The sequence below is a fragment of the Rattus rattus genome, chromosome 5, assembly GCF_011064425.1.
Source record: "Rattus rattus isolate New Zealand chromosome 5, Rrattus_CSIRO_v1, whole genome shotgun sequence".
Classification (NCBI taxonomy): Eukaryota; Metazoa; Chordata; class Mammalia; order Rodentia; family Muridae; genus Rattus; species Rattus rattus.
This window is the reverse complement of record NC_046158.1, coordinates 129,739,642-129,747,299: the sequence shown is the minus strand read 5'-3', so window position 1 is coordinate 129,747,299 and position 7,658 is coordinate 129,739,642. Positions and strand designations below refer to the sequence as shown.

Sequence of the window (7,658 nt, the reverse complement as noted above, 5' to 3'; positions counted from 1 at the left end):
AAGTTCTTTTATTGTTGAGTATAGTTTTCACTATCCTGGGTTTTTTGTTAATCCAAATGAATTTGCAAATTGCTCTTTCTCTCTCTATAAAGAATTGAGTAGGAATTTTGATGGGGATTGCATTGAATCTGTAGATAGCCTTTGGCAAATGGCCATCTTTACTGTATTAATTCTGCCAATCCATGAGCATGGAGGATCTTTCCATTTTCTGAGATCTTCCTCAATTTCTTTCTTCAGAGATTTGAAGTTCTTGTCATGCAGATCTTTGATTTGCTTGGTTAAAGTCAAACCAAGATATTTTCTATTATTTGGGACTATTGTGAAGCGTATCATTTCCTTAATTTCTTTCTCAACCTGTTTATCCTTTGAGTAGAGGAAGGCAACTGATTTGTTTGAGTTAATTTTATACCCCGACACTTTGCTGAAATTGTTTATCAGGTTAAGTAGTTCTCTGGGGAACTTTTGGGGTTGCTTAAGTACACAATCATATCATCTGTAAATAGTGATATTTTGATGTCTTCCCTTCCAATTTGTATCCATTTGACCTCCTTTCACTGTCTGATTGCTCTGGCTAGGACTTCGAGTAGTATATTGAATATGTAGTGAGAGAGTTGGCAGCCTTGTCCAGTTCCTGATTTTAGTGGGATTGCTTCAAGTTTCTCTCCATTTAGTTTAGACTGCACCCTCTTAACCAGAGTGCTGGGAGTAGCCATGAGTAAAGTGTCAGCCTTTCTTTACTTACTGGTGGATTATGTATTCAGGCCCCTGCCATTTGTTCCAAAGAAAGGCCCATAAACTGGGAATGAGCCAGACCCTGGAAGAAAGTACCCCAGTGTCAAAAGTCTGAGGTTCTAGGAAGACCTTAAAGCCATCAACTCTTTAAAGCACTCAAAACAACAGGTGTGTAAAAACAAACAAACAAACAAGGCACAGAAAAACGTCAGTCACAGTGAATGCTTGTCAAAACCTGTGTGTACAATAAGGGTTGGGATCCATGAATGCCTTCTCCACACACCTACATGGCTAGGCACAGGAGCATTAGGGATAGGTCTAAAAATGCGGGATGTGTAAACCTGTCACCACAACACTCAGGATCTTGAAAAATATGGAGAATTACTACCAGCCAGTCTATGTTTGACAAAACCAGCCTGCTTCTAAGAAAGAAAAGAGCCTTTTATGTCAAGATGGGTAAAATAGGAGAATGTGAAGGAAAGAAGCCACAAAGGGAGGAAAATATTGGATAGAGGAACCTAAAACAGGAAGCTAAAATGATGGAAGACGATGATTTAAAACTGGAAATGAGCCAATGTATAGCAAGAAGTCAGAGATCTACTTCAGGCAATGAATGTGGTGGTTTACTGTGAATTACCTAGGTTTGGGTCACCTGGGATACTAGTATAATGAGATGATGTATCAAGAAATAGTGGTGGCATTTTGCAGTGATAGTGGACAGTAAAATTTATTTTGAGGACTGCACCTGGGGCCAACCCTGTGTCACAGATCTCTGTACCCAGATCCCACCAGGAGAGTGTTGGGCTCCCAGGATTGCTGACACACCACTTCTGCTCAAAGGAAACTGCCTGGGACCCTCAGGACACAGGCACCTAAGAACAATCTGAGACATGATCCTGACAGTTTCCATATGTTCCCTGAGCTGACACAGTACCACAGCTCTCTGTACCCAAATCCGGCCAGGAGAGAGCTGGTCTCCCAGGAGTGCTGACACATAGGCTTACAGGAGGATCAAGCCGCTGTCAGAGACAGCTAGACAAGCTAACACCAGAAATAACTAGATGTGGAGAGGTAAGTACAAGAACTGAAGCAACAGAAAGCGAGGCCACTTGGCATCATCAGAACCCAGTTCTCCCACCACAGCAAGCCCAAGATACCCCAAGACACTGGAAAAGCAAGATTCCGATTTAAAATCACATCTCATGATGATGTTAGAAGACTTTAAGAAAGACATATATAACTCCCTTAAAAAATACAGGACAATACAGGTAAAAAGGTAGAAGCCCTTAAAGAGGAAACACAAAAATTCTTTAAGGAATTACAGAAAAACACAACAAAACAAGTGAAGGATTGAACAAAACCACCCAGGATCTAAAAATGGAAATCGAAACAATAAAGAAATCACAAAGGGAGACAACCCTGGAGATAGAAAACCTAGGGAAGTGATCAGGAAGTGATCAAAACAATCATCACCAACAGAATACAAGAGATAGAAGAGAGAATATCAGGGGCAGAAGATACCATAGAAAACATTGACACAACAATCAAAGAAAATGCAAAAACACAAAGTGTCCAAGAAATCCAGGATACAATGAGAAAATCAAACCTAAGGATAATAGTATAGAAGAGAGTAAAGATTCCCAAATTAATGGGCCAGTAAAATATCTTCAACAAAATTATAGTAGAAAACTTCCCTAACCTAAGGAAAGAGATGCCCATAAGCATATGAGAAGCCTACAGAATTCCAATTAGATTGGACAAGAAAAGAAATCCCTCTCATCCCATAATAGTCAAAACACCAAATGCACTAAACAAAGAAAGAATATTAAAAGCAATAAGGGGAAAAGGTCAGGTAACACATAAAGGCAGACCTCTGAATTCCACAAGACTTCTCAACAGAGACTATGCAAGGTAGAATATCCTGGGCAAATGTTATATAGACCCTAAGAAAACACAAATGCTAGCCCAGGCTACTATATCCAGCAAATTCTCAAGTGAAATAGATGGAGAAACCAAGAAATTCCATGACAAAACTAAATTTACACAATATATTTCAACAAATCCAGCCCTACAAAGGATAATAAATGAAAAATTCCAATACAAGGAAGGAAACTAACCCAAAAAAAGATAACCATGCAAACATAATTCTATCTTTAACAACAAAAATGATAATAATTAATAATCATTGGTCCCTAATATCTCTCAAAATCAATAGACTGAATTCTCCAATAAAAAGACATAGACTAACAGACTGCATAAGTAAACAGGACCCAGCATTTTTCTGCATACAGGAAATGCACCTCAGTGACAAAGATAGACACTTCCTCAGAGTAAGAGGGAGGGAATTTTTTTTCAAAACAAATGGTTCCAACAAACAATCTGGAATAGCCATTATAATACCAAATAAAATTGAATTTCAACTAAAAGTTATCAAAATAGATAACTCTGGACTCTTCATATTCGTCAAAGGAAAAGTCCAAGATTAATGGTTAATTTTGAATGCTCCAAATGCAAGGGCATCAACATTCATAAAAGAAAATTTACTAAAGCTCAAAGCACACATTGCAGCTCAAACAATAATAGGGGGTGACTTCAATACCCCACTCTCATCAATGTAGAGATTCGACTCAATTCTTCATAGAATTAGAAAGAGCAATTTGTAAATTCATTTGGAATAACAAAATTCCAGTGTAGCAAAAACTTCTCAAAAATAAAAGAACCTCTGGAGAAATCACCATCCCTAACCTCAAGCTGTATCACAGACCAATAGTGATAAAAACTATTGTATTGGTACGGAGACAGGGAGTTAGATCAATGGAATAGAGAACTGAGGATCAATAAATAAGCCCATATACCTATGGTCACTTGATCTTTGTCAAAGGAACAAAAACCACCGGGTAGAAAAAGAGAGAGCATTTTCAACAAATGGAGTTGAATGATCTGGAGATCAGCATGTAGAAGAATGCAAATAGATCCATTCTTATTGCCTCAGACAAAGCTCAAGGACAAGTAGATCAAGGATCTCCACATAAAACCAGATACACTCAAACTAATAGAAGAGAAAGTGGGGGAAGAGCCTCAAACACATGAGCACAGGGAAAATTTTCCTGAACAGAACACCAATGGCTTATGTTCTAACATCAAGAATCGACAAATGGGACCTCAAAAAATTGCAAAGCTTCTGTCAGGCAAAGATACACTGTCATTAGGACAAAATGGGAACCAACATATCGGAGAAAGATCTTTACCTTTCCTACATATGATAGAGGGCTAACATCCAATATATACAAAGAACACAAGAAGATAGACTTCAGAAGAACAAATAACCCTACCAAAAATGGATTATTAAGCTGAACAAAGACTCTCAATTAAGGAATATGGAATACCCAAGAAGCACATAAAGAAATGTTCAACAACCTTAGCCATCAGGGAAATGCAAATCAAAAGAACCCTAAGATTCTATCCCACACCTGTCAAAATGACTAAGATCAAAATCTCAGGTTACATCAGATGCTTGCTAGGATATGGAGAAAGAGGAACACTCCTCCACTTTTAATTGGATTGCAAGCTGGTGCAACCACTCTTGAAATCAGTCTGGTGGTTCCTCAGAAAATTGAACATAGGACTTCCTGACTCAGCTATACCACTCCTAGGCATATACCCAAAAGATGCTCCAACATATAACAAGGACACATGCTCCACTATGTTCATAGTGGCCTCGTTGATAATAGCCAGACACTGAAAAGAACCCAGAAGTCCTTCCACAGAGGAAAGGATACTGAAAATATGGTACATTTACGCAATGGAATACTACTCAGCTCTTAAAAACAATGACTCCATGAAATTCACAGGCAAATGAATGGAACTTGAAAATGTCAACCTGAGTGAGGTAAGTCAATCACAAAACAACACACAAGATATGCACTCAGTGATAAGTGAATATTAGTCCTAAAGTTTGGAATACCCAAGATACAATTTACATACATTCTGAAGATCAAGAAGAAGAAAGACCAAAGTATGGATGCCTGACATAGCTGTCTTCTGAGAGGCTCTGCCAGAGCCTGACAAACACAGAGGCAGATGCTTGCAGCTAACCACTGAACTGAGAATGATATCCACATTGAAGGAGTTAAGAGAAAGGACTGAAGGAGCTGATAGGATTTGCAACCCCATAAGAAAAATAACAATATGAACCAACCATAACTCCTTGAGTTCCCAGGGACTAAACTACCATCCTGAGAGTACACAGGGATGGATCTATGGCTCCAGCTGCATATGTAGAAGAGGATGCCCTTGTCAGGCATCAATTGAAGGAGGGGCTCTTGGTCCTGTCAAGGCTTGGTGCCCCAGTGTAGGGCAATGTCAGAATGGGGAGGTGGGAGGTAGTAGGTGGGTGAAGGTGCACCCTCACAAAAGCAGAGGAAGTGGGGATAGAGAGTTTCTGGAGGGGAAACCAGGAAATGGAATAACATTTGAAATGTAAAAAAAAATATCCAATAACAGGAATAAATGTAAAAACAACTTGAGGTACAGCTGCAGAAGCTGCCAAGGAACTGCACCTCCTTTTCTGCCTCAGCCGGGGACCACAGTGAGGTAACTCAGCAGGAACTGCCAGGGCAATGACACTTACTCTCCAGACTCTGCCTGCCATCAGAGTGAGGTAACACCACAGGGGCTGCCATGGGGGCAGAACGTCCTTTCCACACTCCTGAAGAGCTCCATGACTGTGCCCTAGAACCTAAGCCGAAGCATCCTGTGGCCTGAAAGGACTTCCCATCCTGAACAATGGACCATGTGTAGGAACAAACCGGGTGAAGCAAGCAATTAAACCAAAAACAAACCTGAGTAATCACTGAGCAAGAAAAGTCACCAGATCCTGAGCAGAAAAGCCACCCATCTCTGATCTCCATAAGATCAGGGCACAAAATTCCAGCAATCCTGATCTTGGAAATTTGTACCCTTAGAATTGTTTGCCCACTAGGAATCCGATTTAACCCTTGACTGCTGTTCAATTTGCTGTTGCTTGTAATTGGTGCAGAGCCCCCACCCCAGATGTTTTTCTTCCCCCCAAATCTCCTATGTGAATTTTACTGTGCTTTTACACATCTGGTTGGAAACACACACACACACGCACGCACACACACACACACACACACACACACACACACACACACACACTTAAAATCCATGCTTTCCCTTCATAATGGATGTCTTAGGTAAGTTCGTCAATGTGTTCTCCTTTGAAATGGGGATCCTTGTTCTCCTGTAGAATTTGTTGTCTTCCATTGCCCTTGCTTTCTTTCTGCTCTGAGCTTCTTCCTTCTTTCCATCCACTGTGTTTGTCTTTGCTTCGTTCTGGTTTCCCTGTGCCCTGGAGCCATAGCCAGACTCTTCTTTGGAGGTATCTCTGACTTTTAATCTCAGAATCTCTAGTAGTCAGCTTTGCTAGAAGAAATTTTAATTTGTGTTTCCTGCCAACTATCCTCACTGTAGTTCCTGGTGACTCCGACCAAGAGGACGGAAGTGTGATGATGTTGATAGAGCTCAAGGCCAGTTACAAGGAAAGGAACACCTTGGTACTGGATTACTACATCCTGGCACCCTAGATGAAGGTTCTTTGAACAAGGCAAAGCGGCTCTCTACCTTATGACCCAGACTCTGGTAACCATCAAGATATTGAAAAAGATCACAAGTATAGACTTATTAGTTATCTCTGAGATTGACCTCATGAAATTAGTATACCATAGTCACATAATATAGCTTCTACAGGTCATTGAGACCAGGCACAAAACAAACCTTGTGATGAAATATGCAACCCAGGGATCCCTGTGGAACTGCATCAACAAGTATGGGCGTCTGCAAGAGGAAGAGGCACGTAGCTTATTTAGGGAACTCTGTTTGTCCATGAGCTGTATCCATAGTCAGAATATTGCCCACCCTGACTTCAAGGCTAAGAACATCTTATTGGATTGGGAGGGGCATGTAAAACTTACTGACTTTGGTTTACATAAAAGATTGGCCTCTGGGGAAAAGTTCAAGGGCTTTTGTGGCACAGCACAGTACTGTGCTCCTCAAGTGTTCAGTCACACACCATGTGATGTCCTTCCAACTGGCATGTTGAGCCTAGGACTCCTATTATATTAGTTATCGGATTCCTCCCACTCAGAGAAAGATTGCTTTCCAAGATAAAGAAAGAAATCCTATCCTGGAGCTGTTGGATCCCATATCACCTCTCCCCAGAGCTTCAAGACCTATTGAAGAGATTAATGAAAATAGACCCCACAATGAGACCATCCATCAAAGATATAATGGCACACCTATGGCTGTGCTGTGTTCCAGACACATTGAGTTCCTCAGAGGAAATTCCTAGAGAACCAGAGCCCAACATTGCCTTTGGAATGTTTGTAATTGGCCACAACATTCAAGAACACAGATATACTTTGAGGGAGTGGAAGTATAGTCATGCCATGGCAACTACTTGACTATCAGAAGGGAGTCTACCTAGCAACTGAATCACTATGGAGGCCAGGGTGGTACACTGGACCCTACAAAAGCTTCCAACCTTCCTCTGCCTGCAAGGAGGTTAACCAGGGCCCTGAGCCTTCCTACCTTCTCTTTGTACACTTTCTCTGAGGTGCCTGGAGATGGGGGGAAAGGGTGTAAGAGGAGGCACAGTATGCCTCCCTCCCTTTCTTCAATTAAGAATAGCTTCCTAGAAAACACCTCCCCACTGCAGGGGCTTATGCCTCACTTCGGAAAAGGGACATTCAGGCATCAATTGAAGGAGGGGCCCTTGGTCCTGTCAAGGCTTGGTGCCCCAGTGTAGGGCAATGTCAGAATGAGGAGGTGGGAGGTAGTAGGTGGGTGAAGGTGCACCCTCACAAAAGCAGAGGAAGTGGGGATAGAGAGTTTCTGGAGGGGAAACC

General features: G+C 41.3%; 1 pseudogene; it reads left to right on the top strand.

Annotated features, from left to right (window-relative positions):
• Positions 1–6,459: 6,459 nt before the first annotated feature.
• Positions 6,460–7,102, top strand: LOC116901029 (annotated as a pseudogene).
• The last annotated feature ends 556 nt before the right edge of the window (positions 7,103–7,658 follow it).